Source organism: Vicugna pacos, chromosome 14, assembly GCF_048564905.1.
Source record: "Vicugna pacos chromosome 14, VicPac4, whole genome shotgun sequence".
Taxonomy (NCBI): domain Eukaryota; kingdom Metazoa; phylum Chordata; class Mammalia; order Artiodactyla; family Camelidae; genus Vicugna; species Vicugna pacos.
Genome location: NC_133000.1, coordinates 39,395,630 through 39,413,016, shown reverse-complemented (window position 1 = coordinate 39,413,016; position 17,387 = coordinate 39,395,630). Strand labels below are relative to the sequence as shown.

General features: G+C 35.1%; 1 long non-coding RNA gene across 2 annotated transcripts; it reads left to right on the top strand.

The window, feature by feature from the left end:
- The first annotated feature begins 431 nt into the window (after nt 1-431).
- Nucleotides 432-16,917, top strand: LOC140685515 (uncharacterized). Of its 2 annotated transcripts, none has more exons than XR_012058765.1 (2): nt 432-596; nt 16,679-16,917. It is a non-coding gene; the product is annotated as an uncharacterized lncRNA (long non-coding RNA). The 2 variants fall into 2 exon arrangements; XR_012058764.1 differs by having other exon boundaries at nt 16,509-16,917.
- The last annotated feature ends 470 nt before the right edge of the window (nt 16,918-17,387 follow it).

Here is a 17,387-nt window from a genome sequence, read left to right as displayed (position 1 = left end):
TAACAAAAGTTAAATGACCAAATTTTAGAATTTTAACTGAATAGAGGTTTGTTTTGTTTGTTTTGCCATTCAAGGAGGTTCTGAAGTAGTTTGAGAAACTTTTTAGAACAGCTCCTTATAAGTGGCAATTTAATAATCTTGTCTGTCTCTATTTTGTGCCTTCACAATCTCAACAGGAGTGTTTCAGGGTTACTTCAGGAGAAGAAGAGAGAATATGGAACATTATGCAGGGTCTTTTTATTAATTCAGCTCAGAAGTGACATTTGTCACTTCTGCCCATGATCCACATGCCAGAAGTAGCCACAATCCTGATCATCAGAAATCCCTTTTCTTTCTTAAAGAAAAGAAACACTTATCTTATCCCCATGGAATTCCATCCTATTACTTCATTCAGCTCAAAATTCGAGAATCTCCGGTGACACATAGCAATCTCTGCATCAAGTCAGAGGTGACTCCATCAAGTACACAGGAATTAAGTGGGATAGTTGCAATGAACACTGCTATTCAGAAAGGAGAAGTGGTGAAAATGCTCTACAGTCGTTGATCCACAGCAGTGTTTAAATCCCACTGGGGAAACATACAGGCTTTTGATCTGGGTAGGTATTTTCATAAATCCCTGATTCTGCTTTCTGGAGAGTCCCCTCTTGCCCACTGTTCTCTGTGATTGACCCCTGAAGCCAGGCTATGGGAGGTTCTTTTTCTTGTGTTATCTCTTTTGATAATAACTGAGTTTTGGGGAATAAGGCTTTCTTTGGGATATGTAACTTTCTAAGACTACTTTATATTGGTCTAGATTTCTTGATTTAATGCAGTTAAGCTATTTAAAAGATAGTGGATGGAGGAGAAAAATGGGTAAGAGTGTTTTCTGTAAAATATGTGCTCATTATCAAGCCATTATCAAACTATTTGAGTAAAATTCTAAAGCTACACTTCCAAATCTGTCAGTTAAAAACTGACATCTTGATCCCTGTTTGTGAACTCCTATATGTCTTACTTTTCACTTAGTTCTAAACTGAGAATGAAAGAGATACTAATTATTCTCTTCCTAAAATCTCACCAACATTATTTATATTGTATTCTAAAGATATTTAATTTTACTTCATGTGTCTAATAAAGATGGTGTTGTAAATCATGTCTCTTCAAGGCTGGTTAAACTATTTTGAAACAAGCATGTCTATCTCAGTGGAAGTCTTACGACAGGCAGAAATTTTTGAATGTCACAGTAGCTTAGGCTAATCATTTTTATTATTCCCAGAGGGCAATACAAAAAAAATTTTATACGTTAAAATATTTATTTTGTGCATTTCCAATAATGTACTGTTATTATATTTGATATAATTCTGACTAAAACTTTGTATGTATGTAGATATTAAGTAAATTTTGGAGGAAGTAACACTGAAAAATTTTAAAGAAAGTAACATATAAGCACTATATAGTTTCTTTTTTATTCTGAGCTTTACTGAGCTTGATTTAGTATTTCAGTTAATTTTTAACACACAATTTATTTCAGTCCCTTTCTAGAGTCTGTATAGGATTAATATCTTGCTTAGCCTTCTTGAGTCTTTACTGATGATGCAAATCAGTTTTTGGTGATACTTTTCTTCCCATTTCACAGCTCTTAATAATTATGATACCTTCATCACTACTGATTTCTTTCCTAGTTTATACCATGAATGAATATTACCTTTTGTTTTTCTCCCAGAAATGAAATGGCTAATTTCAGTTATTCAAACTGGTATAGCTACCTGTCTCATTCAATTAATATTTTAAACATACTTTTCCATAAATGTTTCAAAAGCATCAAAAATACCATCTAAAGGCAACTCTTATATAAATATACAAGAATATATTTATAAATTATTTTTCAATTTCAGTTTAAATTTGTAATCTATTTTGATCTTTACTTAGGATGTTTTGAGATGCAGTTCTCTGAATTTTTCCTTTTAAATATGTTAAGAACCTCTCAGGTAGGAAGAAAAGTAACACATATAACTGTGCTTTCACATCTGATACTAAGAAATTGTTGATAGTACAAGAATAGTACTAACTTGCATTCATTCAGTGCTTTTTGTAGAGTGATTACTGGGATGCTGGTGTGAGACCTTAAAACAGATTATAAAATTAAATCATCATAACCCCACAAGGAATTAGATAATATGCCTCCATTTTATACTAAAGAATCTAACTCTTAAGCAGATTATGTAATTGACAAAGGACTGCATCCAAAAGGCAAAGATAGATTCTACTGCAATTCTTTCCAACTTTGGAGCTATTCTTCTTAAACCCTACTTATGAAAATTCATACTGTGTATACCCATTGGACCAAGCGCAGTGCTCAGTGCATGCTGAGTGCTGAATAAATGGAGTTTGGTTTACTAGAATGGAACAAGTCATATATACCAATAAGTATGACTTTCAACCTACAGCTTAGCAATATGCTGACTGATTTGTCTTCTAAGTCATATTAAAAATCAATGACAAGTTTGCAGAAGTCTTTGGAATAAAAGAGCCTTATAAATGAGAACTAATATTGTTTTGTATTCTCTAATGTCCTTCCTGTAATAGTCAAGGGAATAATTGCTTTTACAGAACTACTCTTCTGAGGCTTTCCTCTCCCTGTAGACAGGCATCAACAGATGACTGTCTGCAGGTATTTGCCTGGGGGAAGCTATTGAATGTCAATGCAAATCAGGGCAGTTTCCTCAACTGCAGAAAGTTACTGGCAGGAACCTTGCAGGCATAGGTATATTTTAAGACAGTAGAACAGCACAGTGTGTCAGTAAGTTTATCCCCAAATAACTAATTTTTCACCTTGATCAGTTGTTTTATAATTTCTTTATAATTCTTTATTAAAAGCATATTACTAGGAATCTTAAAATGTCAACAATTGTGGATATGATTTACAACATATTTGCAGGATTTTAAAATTTTTTGATGAATGGGAACATACAAAATTTGAAATAATTTTCATAATAATAATTATAGTCTAACATTGTGCTAAATGTTTGAATGCTCAATTTAGACTACCTTTCTTAAGATTACATTCTATAAGTACATTTTGATTTTTTAAAAATTCCAGAAGCAGAATCCTAAACTGGCATTATCATTTACATATTTTATCTGTTACTTTTTGTTCTTCAAAAGAACTGGTATAAATTTCTAATGGCTTGAGACCCAGCCACCTGCCATTCTAAAGAATGTTTTCTTCTTCACAAGTAACAGGATGTGCTAATTAACTGTTAAAATTTGGGGTAGGGGGTTGAGAAATCAAAATGATAATGTGTTATGGTGAAAAAACAACAATTTTCTATTTAAATGCATTCATTTTACTATTTCTATTAGGACAAAATTGGTGAAATTGTTATGCTAAGAAGAAACAATGTTGCCTTTTAACTTACAATTTGGATGAGGATGTACAAAACGCAGGCAGTCACACTAAAATAGACTTCACTCTTCTTGAAGAAAATCAATATTGGTGCCAAATGAACAGGATCAGAAATATATATATATACATATATATATATATATGTATACACACACACACAAACACACATACACACATAGACATATATATATTCCATGAACTATGGTAGATATATTTAGATTTAAACTTAAAATTTCAATTTAAAATAGTGTCTTATGGGCTCTCAGACGTTCTTTTCATGCTAAATAGTTATCAGACATAGAAACAGTATAACTCACAACATTGGAAACTGAGACTGGCCAACAACTCATTGCCAGAACATGACAAATATTTTGGCTAGTAATGTTGCACAAGTTAGAAAGCAGTCATGAGACACAGACAATGGGAAGGATTAGACACAGTAATTCTTCCTTATCCAAGACTCCCAGTGGATCCCTGAATGCTCGGATAGTACTGAACCCTATATACACTGTGCTTTTTCCTGTACAGATGTACCTATGATAAAGTTTAACTTAAAATTAGGCACATTTAAGAGATTACTCATAATAATGAATAATAAAATAGAACAATTATAAAATACTGTAATATAAGTTACATGAATGTGGTCTCTCTCAAAATATCTTCCTGAACAAATTTAATGCCCTTTTTATCTTAACTAAGCACTTAGCACACACTATGGCAGTGACTTTTGCAGTTTGAGATATGATGGTAAAACTAGCATGGCTTTCTTGCTCCTTCTGCACAATTTCATGAAAAGAAAATTCGTTCTTACCATAGATCTTAGTAACCTCAGCACACGACATTTTTTCTTATTAAATCGAGAACTTTCACCTTTTCATTTAAAGGAGCACTTTACAGCTTCTCTTTGGCAGATGCAAATTGCCAGCATCACTACTCTTGTGCTTTGGGACCATTAGTAAGTAAAATAAGGGTTACTTGAACACAAGCACTGCACTACCACAGCAGTCGATCTGATAACCAAGACAGCTCCTAAGCAACTAAGGGGCAGGATACGCTGGACAAAAGGATGATTTAGTTCTAGGTGGCAAGGAGCAGGTTGGCCTGAGATTTCATCACGCTACTCAGAATGGCCCATAATTTAAAACTTACAATTATGTATTGCTGGAATTTTCCATTTAATACTTTTGAACCCAGGTGGACCACAGGTAACTGACACTGGGGAAAGCAGGACCCCATATAAGGGAGGATTACTGTATATCATTCTATTTCCCTGTAGTCAAAGAAGCGTGCACACAACATGAGCAATGTCTCAGGCATTGAGGCATTACAGGGAAAGACTAGGTCATCCAGTATGACTGAGCATGATGCAGCGAATCCCAGGATGTACAGATTTCACAGGAAAGAATGCTTTGATGATAGTGGAGGCTTTTACAGGAGAAATTCATTTTCTAGGAAATGCAGAGTTTTTTTTTTTCCTTCAGCATTTTCAGATTATCATAGAAACTGCTTGGTATTTGAGCAAACTCACACTTGTTTATTTTTGATAAATGCTGGGTGTTATGTCCAGAGGTATATGCACCAATCAGCTTTGTAGAGATGGACAGGTAAGAGGATTTCAAACAGCAACTTCATAGGCAGTAAGTACCACAGGGCAGCTTCCATACCTTTTTGGTTGGCAAAGATCATGCCTGGCTATATCTCTCTTCATCCAAGAATGATTAGCAATAAAAATCAGTATGTGACACATAAAAAATTATCTAGAGTAAAGAAAAGACAATGTCCTACTGTTGCTGGTGATTAGACTCTTGTCTCATTGCAGAAAGAATTCAAGAGACAAGACACAGAGACTAAGAAAGTAAAGTGGGAATTTATTAAGGGATGGATAGTATACACCCAAGGGGGCAGTGGGCAGGCTCAGGTGAGCAGCTGTGCTGAGTTTCTTTAGCAAGTTGGTTACATAGGGTGTACAAATGAGTAGGTAAAATGTTCATTGTGAAGGAAAGGGTTTGGAGTCATATTTCCTGATTTTCATCCCAGTTCCACCTCCTCCAAGTGAGGAGGGATTTTTGTCCTTATTTAGTATGGATTGGAAGTGTCATGGAGTTGGTACATTAAGGGTATTTATAATCTGCAAGGCTAATTTTATTGAAATGAGGGCATAATGAGCAAAAGGTTGCATTTGGACACTGGAGATTCCTGTCTTTTTCCACATTTCTTTGTCAGCCTCCAGGCCACTTGTCACCTCGGAATGTGTGATTTCCTACCAGCCCAGAGGTGCCTGTTTTACTTTGTCTACCCAGGGACTCCTGTTGTTTACATGATGTATGGTTTCCTGCATTTGGCCTGGGCCCCTCCTTTTTTGCCCAGTTCCTGCATCCTGCTTTCTCTGCTAACATCTACCTGTCTATCTGCCTGCTCTAACAATACTTAAACTCAAATGCAGAATACCTTTGAAAATGCTGTAAGAAGATATGCATTTTAAAACAATCATTTAGAACCCTAAAAGTTCTATTCTGCTACCAGAAAGTACAGAATTGATAATAAATGTGACTTTATTAAGACATATATTGCAAGGAATCTAAACACATAATTCACATTAAAAATCTCTAATGGAGGCAGCAAAAAACAAAATTAATCTAATGGATCCCCAGGTTGTTGTAAAAGACAAATCTGAGAAAGAATTATATAATGCAAAAAGGAGGAAAATAGATTAAAAAGATGTTGGAGAAGTTGATAAAAATGGAAGACAGAGACTAGCAACCCCATTTAAGAGTTCCAGGAATCCAAAGAAAAAGAATCAATACTCACTAGATTTAAGTAAAGAAAAATTTCTGCAAAATAAACAATAACATAGGCCCACTATTTGAGTGATTTTACTGTGAATCAGGAATAGTCAATCAATGGATTCTCACCCTAGTCCAGCCATGTAAAAATTTTAATTATAAACATAAAAAAAGTCCTATATTCAACTAAAAACATTAAAACAAGATAATATAAAGGACTAAGTTTCATTTTGGCTTAAAACCTTCTTTGGAACACTGCACACCATAATACAAAAAGCATGTAAAATTTTTTAAAAAATTACTTTTGAGGTAAAAGTTTTTGATTTGAGAATTTTATATCTGTGCAAATTTTGATTAATATTTGAAGACTACATATTGATATTCTCTGAAATTTAAGGTATAAAAATCATATCACATGATTACTATCCTGAAAAAAAAGATACCTGAATACATATATCAGTTCTCTGTGGTATAAATTAACATGAAGAAATCAAAAGTTGGGAAACTTCTTTATCAAACACAAGCATGCAGTCCTGTTACTAGGGAGTTGTGTTGTAAATTATGAAAATAAATAAAATCAGAAGTACAGTTATAAAACAATAAAATTTTAATAGGATTATTGAAATACTACACAACTTAAAAATAAAAAATATATATGTAAAATTTAAAATGTATCAGAGTATTTGTACCCTTTTACCAACTTCTCCCTGTTTCCTTCACCACCACCTCCTCAACCCCAGCCCCTGGCTTTTCTACTCTCTGCTTCTGTGAGACTGACATTTTGTTTTTAGATTCCACAGATGAGTGATACCATGCCGTATTTGTCTTTCTCTGTTCTGGCTTATCTCATTTAGCATACTGCTCTCAGGGCATTTACACATACATTTGTATACAAGTATATTCATATATAACTATATATTTATATATGTTACCCTAAAAGGCAAGAGAAAATATCCCAGTTCTCATCTTACCCAAAAGATAAGAATTCAGATGGGAGATGGAAGCATTGCATAGGGAAAGATTTGAAATGTTTTATTAGCAAAGAGAAAATATACCTCCAAGAATGGGAGGTGGGCTGATTCAAGGGAGAAAAAGCAGTGGTCTTTGTTTGTCCCTTGTCTTGTCTGGCTAAGTCTTTGTTGCTATCATGCAACTGCAGCTGTCTGTTTCTAACTGGTTTCTTGCTAACACTCACTTAGAGGAAGAAAAGCCCCTTTATGCTGAAGGAGAGAATATCACCATCTTCCAGGCCATCCTCCCTCTTCACCTTATCTTCCCAGTGCCTCCACTTAGCCAACTACCCAACATATATATTTTCATATATCATATATTTATATATTTATACATACCTACATATTTTATAATGCAAAGATGATTTATTTGCATGCACAACAATGAGGATTAGGATACTAGAGAAAAAGGAAAGTAGCCTTCTGGCAGATGTAGATGATAAAAACTCTTAAGTAGCTAATTTTAAGACTTACTATAGGGGAGGAGTTGCTCTGCTGCCTTCAGAAGTTGTTTTCACCTGATGCTTCAGCAGGCCCTTCAAACAAAACTTCCTGCTGGGCCAGCCCTTCTAAGCCCTTCTGAGAGTCAAGATGGTGTTCTAGATAGTCTATGTTCTGGAACATCTCCCATGAAGTCTAAGAGGTCAATTTTACTATTCTTGAAAGATTAGATCTTTAGGTCTTGCAAGACCTTGCTTCATATGTTCTCCATCTGTAGGGTAGACCTGTCAGATTTTATGCCACTTCCACAACTTTCATCTATAAGATGAATAAGTTCTGAGGATCTAATACATAACTTGATGACTAGAGTTGATAACACTGTATTGTGTAATTGTAATTTGCCAAGATAGTAGAACTTAAATGTTCTCACACACACCCAAAAAAGATAAATATGAGGTAATAGATGCATTAATTAACTTGATGGGGGGAGTCCTTTCACAATGCATATGTATATCAAACCACAAGAATATATGCTTTAAATATTTTAAAATTTCATTTGTCAATTATAATTCAACAAAACTGAAAAAGTAAACCAGAATAAAAAATACATGAGAATAATTTTCAAATGAACAAAGGAATAATAAAGTTCAATTTTGGACAGTGCAGGGTCATAGAATCATGCTAAATTACTTATCTTGGAAATAGGGGCACGTTTGTGAGAGAATTAGATTAAATAACATTGTAAATAATCATAGGTATTAATATATGTAAATACATTTTAAAACCTTAATGAGGTAGATAGTATCCTGGGTTTGGGGAAACTATTAATTCAAAAAATGAGACATAACTTTATTAGGCAAATAATCATTAAACAATTGGAAAAAAAAGTCAAAGAATAACCTACTAAAGTATTTTAGGGCTAGACAAGTTTCAAATATTTCAGAAACAAAATAATCAGTAAGCAAAATTTTCCTTGGCTTAGAAAAAAAGGGAAAACTACAACATTCATTTCTGTGAAGAAAAATCATAATATGATCTTGATAAAGATTGCAACCACAAAGAAAACTTTAGTTTAAACTATACTTTCTCTTATAGGCAGTGTCTAAGATGGCCTTCAGTGACTGTCATCTCCTGGCATTCATGCCCTTTTAATCCATCCTCTTGGGAGTGGGCTGAATTAGTGGGTTAGTGAGTCACTTCTAATAGAAAGAACATAGCCGAAGTAATAAGATGCCACTGCTGTGATCTGAGTATCTAAACACTATGTTTTCCATCTTAGAGTCTGTCTTTCTCTATCTCTGTCTCTCTCATTCCTCATTCTGGGGAAAGCATCCAAACCTATGGAGAGGCCCAAGTAGGGAGGAACTGAAATCTTGATATCTTCAGCCAATAGCCAGCAAGGTCCTGAGTCCTCCTAGCAACCACTGAGAGAGCTTGGAGTGGATGTTCCTCTAGTTGTGTCCTGAGGTGACCATAGCAATGTCCGAAACCTTGTTTGCAGCCTCCTGAGAAAATCAGAACCAGAGGCATCTGGTCAAGCAACTCCTGGATTTGTGATCCACAAAAATGATGAGATAATAAATAAATAAATAAATAAATAAATAAATAAATAGTTATGTTTGAGTACTTTGTTACAAAGTAACAGAAAACTATTAGAATGTCTTGAGTATTTTGTTACACAGTAATAGAAAACTATTAGAATTAGTTAGAAAATACTAAGTAAAATACAAATAGCACTAAATAGAGCAGTATATTTTAAAGATACCCATGTTTTATACAGAGGTCACAATGCAAAAAGAAAAAAAGCCAGAAAATAATAAGTAGACAAAAACTCTATATATATATATATAATTAGTATCCTTATAAATATGTAATTAGTAAGAGAGTGAAGCTACAAAAGGCAAACAGAAAAATATAAAATATAAGTATTCATTATATCAATGGTATTAAATATTAATATATAATATAAACTGTATACGTATATTATAAATACTGTCCATAGGATATATGTAGATGTTATATATATTATATGTATGTGTATGGATATAAGGATTGGAGAACTGGAAAATAAATTGAACCAATATCCCAGAGATAACAAAAAAATAAAAGAATGAAAAATAGGAGATAAATTATAAAATAGGGGATAGGAAACTATCAGCCCAGAAAGCCCAACTTCTGAATGAAAGGAAGAATTTTAGCAAGAGAGAATTGAGGAAATGTAAGAGAGAAAATTATCAAAGGAATATTTCAGAGAAGACTTCCAGAATTGAAGGGTATATATTACCAGATTGAAAAACAAAAGAACAACAAAAACCCCTGAGACCTCAGTAAATCAAGAAGTTCCTCAACAAGACACATCATTTTGAAATTTCAGAGCTCTTGAGAAAATATAATAACATAAGGATTCATAGAGGAAAAAAATCAACAAGGAGAGATAGTTGAAATGTTAGTAGTCCTTTCAACAATAGTCCTGGACACTAGGAGACAACGAGTAATACTTGCAAAATTTCAGGAAATGTGATTTCCAACTTAAAAATATATAATTAGCTAAATTATAAATTAAGTTTAAGGGCAGAATAAAGACATTTTCAATTACAAAACTTTCAAAATGATTCCAGCTTATGAGCCACCCATAGGCTGTTGCCACAGTCAACAACTTTTTTCTGTGAAGATTCAGATAATAAATATTTTAGATTCTGTGGACCATAACATCTGTGTTGCCACCACTTGGACCTGTCCTGACAGTGTGAAAACAGCTGTAGACAATGCATAAATGACTGTGTCTGTGTTCCAATTAGCTTTACTTAAGATACTTAAATTTGAATTTCATAAAATGTCCTATGCCATGAAATATTATTCTTTTTGCCCAGCCATTTAAAAAAGTGAAAATCATTTTTTTCAATGCCAAGCATTTGAAAATATTTATTCAAAAACTGATCTTACATATGATTCCTATTTTTATTACTTTTATTTATTTTTAAGGCCTCAAACAGCCCTCTAGCTCCTATGGTGCAAGGGAAGCCCCTAGTGGCCTCTCAGGGGCTGGATATTTCCTGACTCTTTGTCTTTCCCACCTGGAGCCCTTGAAATGTGCCTAAGATTTCAATTGATTTTCTCCTGCCTCCTGAAGCAGTAGATTTCAAAGTGAGGATTTGAGGATTACCTGAATCAGAACCACCGGGGCAGGATTGCAAGTGCCGTGTTCTACTTTACCTGAAACTCCTGTGAGTAGAACCCAGGGATATGCACAACCTCCTAAGTGATTTGAAACACACCAAGGTCTGTTACCCCTACTTTAAAGGCAAGTATTCCCTCTTCTAGGACAAAGGAAAACACCAGATAGGAATGGAAATAGGAGGTGGATAGCGTGCAGTTCCAGGTGGTGCAGAGACACCAGATGGTCTACAATGGGGTGGCTGGACAAATTCAGAAACTGAGGCCAGGAGAAGGGAACAGGGAAGGAAACTAAAATGTACGTGGAGCCAAAAGCCAGTCTCGGACGCCTACTGCCTCATCTCCTGGCATTACAGCAGGATTACTGGAGACATTTTAAGAAGGAAAGACAGGGAAGGTGGCCCTTGTGTTACCCTAAAATGGGAAGAGACAAGACCCTAGTTCTTGTCTTACCCGAAAGAGAAGAATTCAGACAGGAGAAAAAGTGTTGTGTAGTGATAGATTTTAAAGGATTTATTTAGCAAAGGGAAAGTACACCTCCACGAATGGGAAGTGGGCTCAACCAAGGACAGACAGCAATGGTCTTTGTCTGCTCCTTCTCTTATACCCTTGCTTAGAGGCGGTCTCTTGATTGATGGCTCTTGTCCCTGGAGTGCTTAATCATGCTTGTCCCCTTTTGCACATGCCATTATCCATAATGCACAGAGAAAAATCCAGGATGGGCTAAACAACAATGCTAATTATATTACAATGAGTGCTGGGTCATGTCCGGTTAAGTCTTTGTTACCACTGCACAGTTGTGGCCCTTGGGTTCTGGCACTCATTTTGAGGAAGTAAAGTCCCTTTATGCTGAAGGTGGGCATACGGCCATTTTCCAGACCATCCTCCGTCTCCTCCACCTTATCTGCCCCGTGCTCCCACTTATCTAATAACCTAACACTTGGGCTAAGACCAGGTCAAGTCTGTGGACACTATTGAGGAGACCAGGGCCCATTTCGTGGATGTGTAGGGACCCCAGACAGTGCTGAGAAGGCACCAGGGCCACTGGCAGGAAGAGGCCAGGGCAGCACCCTAAGCCCTCAGCCCAGGCCCAGACCCAGGTGGCCGTCACTGCCCCTGTGTTTGGCTTTCTGTACAGCATTGGAGAAGTGTACACACAACTCCAGGCAGACACAGAGGCAACCAGCTCCCTTTGTGCCTTGAAAATCATGCTTAACTTCTGAGTTGTATGAAATTAGGTAGTTGGGCCAGATTTGGCCTGCAGGCCCATAGTTTGCTGTCACTTGGAGTACTGGAAGATAAACTTCCTCTAGATAGAGTTAAGCAAGAAAGAAGAAATTATAGACTCAAGGGTATAGAGGTTTCAGAATAGGAAAGAGGTAAAGAGAACCCCCAGGATGAAGGTGAAGGGAAGTCCTGGAAGAGAGATGTAACTGCTTTGAGATCTCAAGATCCACCAGTCCAGGCTGAAGAAGACACTAGAGAGATTTCACCAAGGAAAATAAAAGGAAGCAACGCAAATAAAACAAAACCAAACAAAATCATTAAATTACCCAAATGTGTTCATTGTATTGAGAAGGAATTTAAAGGTTGTTGGCATCTTGGAGAGAAGGAATTATGGTGTGTAGGACACACCATATAAAAAAAAAGAAGAAGAAATGTGGTGATTATTCATAGGTTAAAACAAACAAAAAAGTCAGTCAAGGAAGAAAATTTAAGCATCAAAACTAAATTATACAGATCTGATCAAGAGTTAGCTATAATATTTATTTAATAAAAACCAGAATATAACTCTATAGGACACACTGTTAGTATGTGTCAGGGTGGTGATAGGAGCAGGTGGTTAAGTAGCTAAAGCTAAAAATTCAATAAATAACAGTAAAAGCACATTATTTCAAAACACGGATGTAATCACCAAAAGAAACTGGTAATAGTAGTTAAGTTCCTACTTCTAGGGTGCAGTGATTAGTGGAGAATTAGGGCCAGGCAGGACCACTGTCTTTACTTATTACATGTCATGCACATCTATTAGAAAATTATGTTTTAATACCAATGCATTTTAATAAACTGAAAAATAAATAGAAAGTAGGAAATAATCTACTTCTGTTCTATAAATGGCTGTAATCTAGATGGTATAATAATAATGATACTAATCCTACAATAATATTTTTAATAATAAAAAGTATAAAATGCATTAAAGCAACTGGACTGGAGACAATCTGCAGAAGACAAACTTGAAGGAATCTTATATTAAAAAAAAATTAGAACTGGCTGTTTCCTCTGCCTGGAATGCCCGTCCTTGGGAAATGCGAATGACTTATGACTTTCCCACCTTTAAGTCCCTGCTAAAACATCACTTTCTCACTGAAGTATTTCCTGATCATCCAACATGCACACACACACTCCCTGACCTCCTATCCTGCTTTGTTCTCTTCCATCAGTTTGATAAATGTCTGACATTATGTTTTTAATTTTTGTTCTTGTTTGTTTTCAATTGTCTCTCTGAGCTCTTTAGAATGTAACCACGTGGTGGCAGGGATTTTCATCTGCTTTGGCACTTTTGTATTCCTAAAATTTAGACACATAGTAGGAACTCAATAAATACATATTCTAACAAATGAAAATTGCATTTGAATAATTAGACACAATAAGCAAAGCTGAACAGTGTAATAATTTCAAATTTTCTCAAATTAATTCACAGATGTAGCAAAATACATACCACTTCTCCACAAGGACTTTTATTGGAACTTGACAACATAATTTTCAATTTCAGCATAACCAATAAGCACTCCAAGAGGCAGCAGGAAACTAATGGCTACTATCATTGTCAGTGAGAATAAAGACACATTGAAAAATAATAAAATAGGATTTTCCCACAGAATGTTAAATATAGTATAAAATAGAATAATGTAAAAAAAAATTAGTTTGCATAAAAATCAACAGGTAAATGGAACAGAATATTCAGCTTTAAAAATGACTGCAGTTAAAGCAGTCCTAATGGGTGTATCTTAAAATGGTGAGGGAAATAGTGGATATTTGGGAAATTTTTAAGTTGGAGTATTTACCTACAATACATACCCCCAAAAGTTCCAGATGTTTAAAAGAAGTCAAATAACAATTTTATGTAGACAAAATAGTACAAATACTGTATAAATATCAGTGAATATCCCATTCATACAGAAATAATTTGAGTCATCTTTTACCGAGTCTTTTAATGCTTTTATAAATCAAAAGTCATCATAAATAAAACCAATAGACAAATGACTAATAAAAATATTTTTGAACCTATATTTTCCTCAAAAGTTTACAGAATTCTTCCAAATGATACTCTAGTTTTAAAAAAGAACTAAAACAGAAAAAAAAAGTTTAGTTTCACCAACAATTTTTAAATGTAGATTAAAAAGAACAACTGTATAATATAGCCCTCTTTCTGATTGTCTAAGCCTAAAATTAGTAATTAATACAGTTAGGTATTCTCACATACTTGTGGTGGAAATAAAAATTGGTTCAAACTTTTTGGAGGGAAATTTGCCTCTCTGATCAGTATTTTTACTTCTAAGAAAAAATCCTTATAAGGAAGTAAGAATTAAAGTATGTTTAATGTTATAGAAAGTTCTTCAAAGCATTAATTAAGAGTGAAAAATAATAGAAACAAACTAACTTTCAGCAATTGAGGAATAGTTTAATAAGCAAAATAATTTAATACATTTCAGGTAAGTAAATGACAGTAACTGATATGATAACATTTTCTGCAGGCATCAAAAATCATGTGTTCAAAGCATGTCTAAAGACAAAGAAAAATCCTCATGATATAATGTTAATGAATACCAAATAAATGATACCAGCATGCATTTTTAGCATGATCTCAATTGCTTTTTCCCCATTTATATTACATATATAATGCATTCTATCTGTATCTATCCATCTAATTGTATTGCATTGTACATAAAGTGTGAAAATTAGTTCTCTTTCTCTCTCACACACACACACAATTTTTTTAAGTGGTTGCATCTGGTTATTGGATTGTTGATGACTTTTAATTCTATACACTCTTCTGCATTTTACATTTTGTACAATAAAGATAAAACATTTTACTATTCAATAAAAGAGTTGAATAGAAGAACCCATAAACTTTTCCGGAAACCTATTGAAATACCATCACCAAGTCTCGCAATTTAAATCATGGCATTTTCATGACTGTCTCAAATAAGGGAGTCCGAAAATAGAATGTGGCAACTAAGGGTTGGATGTCACTGCTTCCCTTTGCTGAAAAGCTCTTCCTTCATAGTTATTCACTGTTTATAAATGACAGTGCAAAAGAATAATTGAGAAGAGTTGCCTTATACAAAGAAGAAGGTAAAAGTCTCTGAAAGTCTTCTGCTGGAGAGTTATTTTTGGAAATTTTTAGTGAGCAGAACAGCCCTTCAGCAAGACGAGCAACCAAATGCATTTCTGTCTCTATCGCTTTTCTCAGAAATGCTACAATAACATCCAACAAAGAAACCAAAACACACATAAGATGTAACATTTTATACTTTTACTGTGCAACCATTTTAGTTTTAAAATGCCACAATTTACCATTGTCCTTGAAAGGATGGAGAATTGTAAGCAGTGCTTTGGGAAAAAATGTTTTTCAAGACCCAAAAGTGCCAGATTTAGCCACAGATTGTTTTGGGCATAGTGGCAAGGCTTTATCTACTTTTTCTTTTTGTTCCTGCATAACCTGTCAACTCTCTTTTTTCTCTTTTGTCATCTCTTGTGATACAATATGCTCATGGTAGCTACTATTACAAAGTGTCCCTAGATGTAACTAAATATGACAGACTTGTGAAATAAATCTATGCCCAGGTAAGAAAACTATTTATAGAGCATTTACTATCTGCAGGTCACTATATTTCACATCTTTAATATAGATTTTGTTTTTATCTTCACAACAGCCCTGTGCTACACTGTTAAAACATCTCTTTTTCTCTCAGATTAAGATGCTAAGACACAGAGAAGGCAAACATCTTGTTCAAGATCACACAGCCAATAAAGAATGAGCTAAGACCAAAGAATCTGGCTCTTAACCACCATAATAAAACTTTATTGACATTTTTGCAATGATTTTTTGAGCCCCTGTGTGAAAAATTACCCCTAATGTGTGAGGTGGAGTTTTTCTTTAAAATGAATATAAACTCCTACCGTGAATTGATCTGGGTGATAGTTTATTCTAGGCAAAAAAAAAAAGACTTGAGACTGAAAAGGTAGTTTTAGAGTAGGTTTGGTGGTGAGAATGGCTTCAGTTCACAAAGAGTCAGCAAGAGAGCCAGTGGGTACATATAACTCTTTCCTTTTCTGGCCATGGTGTTTGCAGGTGCAGTAATGGTAGTAATTTTCATCAGTTGTCTGAAAAAGCAGGGATTCTTGGCAAGGTTAACATCCAGCTCCACTTCAAAGCATGCATTAGAGTTCTAGATCCACCGGCAAGAAGTGAGATAAATTCTTTCTGACATGTTGGATGTGGGGAAATGATTATACCTTAACTGAGGTCTGGGAGGACAATAGATTCTGGGCATGCTGTCCAAGTTTTTTCTTTATTCCCAATAATTCCCATTGCCCCTGCTTGCAGTTGCTCTGCTTTTGGAAAAATGGCTGTGTCTAAATTTGGAGAGTTATTCCTTACTACTTGGTCTCTTTATGGTCCTGAACATTTTAATCTGTGTTTTTCCACAGACTGGTCTTAACATTGAAGGTTTATCCACTCCTTGGTGAGGCAGAAGTCACCCAGGTGCAAGTCAATCAAAAAGAATCCTGCGTTACTGTTTGTGAAAGCAGCATACCAGGGGACTGCTGGAGTTATTGCCAGCAGCAGTTTTTTCTTTTTCTTTTTTATTTTAATTCAGGTCTAACGGTCAAAGCTGACCTCCATGTTACTGGTGGTACCATGGCTGCCATGGACGTGCCCCAGCCATTGGGCTTTCCAGAGGCTAGCATTCACACAGTTGGGCACAAGTGATCATATCTGAGTTTCCGCTCTTTTGGCACAGCAAGGTAAATTGTTCAATGCACCAATGTAAACATCTTCGGGGATTCTTCAGAATGTGAGGAGAGAGATGTAGCAATAAACTAGATTTCTTGCTCATGACAGTCATCATGATTTGAATATCTTTATGTTGTGTGAGATCTTACTATAAAATGTGTAGTGACAACTTTGAATTGACAATGACTGCCAATCTGGAACTGTTTTGTACAGTGGGTGTCCTTATTGCAAAGTCATTGACTTTATATAAAAGTCCTAATGCCCCTGACTTCCCCATGTTTCCAGCTATGGTTGTGATCTCCCTAAGAAATACCGAGGGGTGAGTTGTACTTGTTGTTTTCCACTGTTGACAACTTTCTCAATTTTCATTGGCAGAGACCATTTCTAAGGTTGGAATCGATGATGGGGTTGATGAAATGCCAGTGAATAGGCTTCTATCAGAGACAGAACAATAGGGAAGAGAATCTGTGCTCTGGTAGATCTACCCTTGGCTCTGCCCAAGAGTCAGACACATCTTGAATGAAGTCAGGTAGGCTTGAGATCCACAGGTATTGATCATTTTAGGATCTATG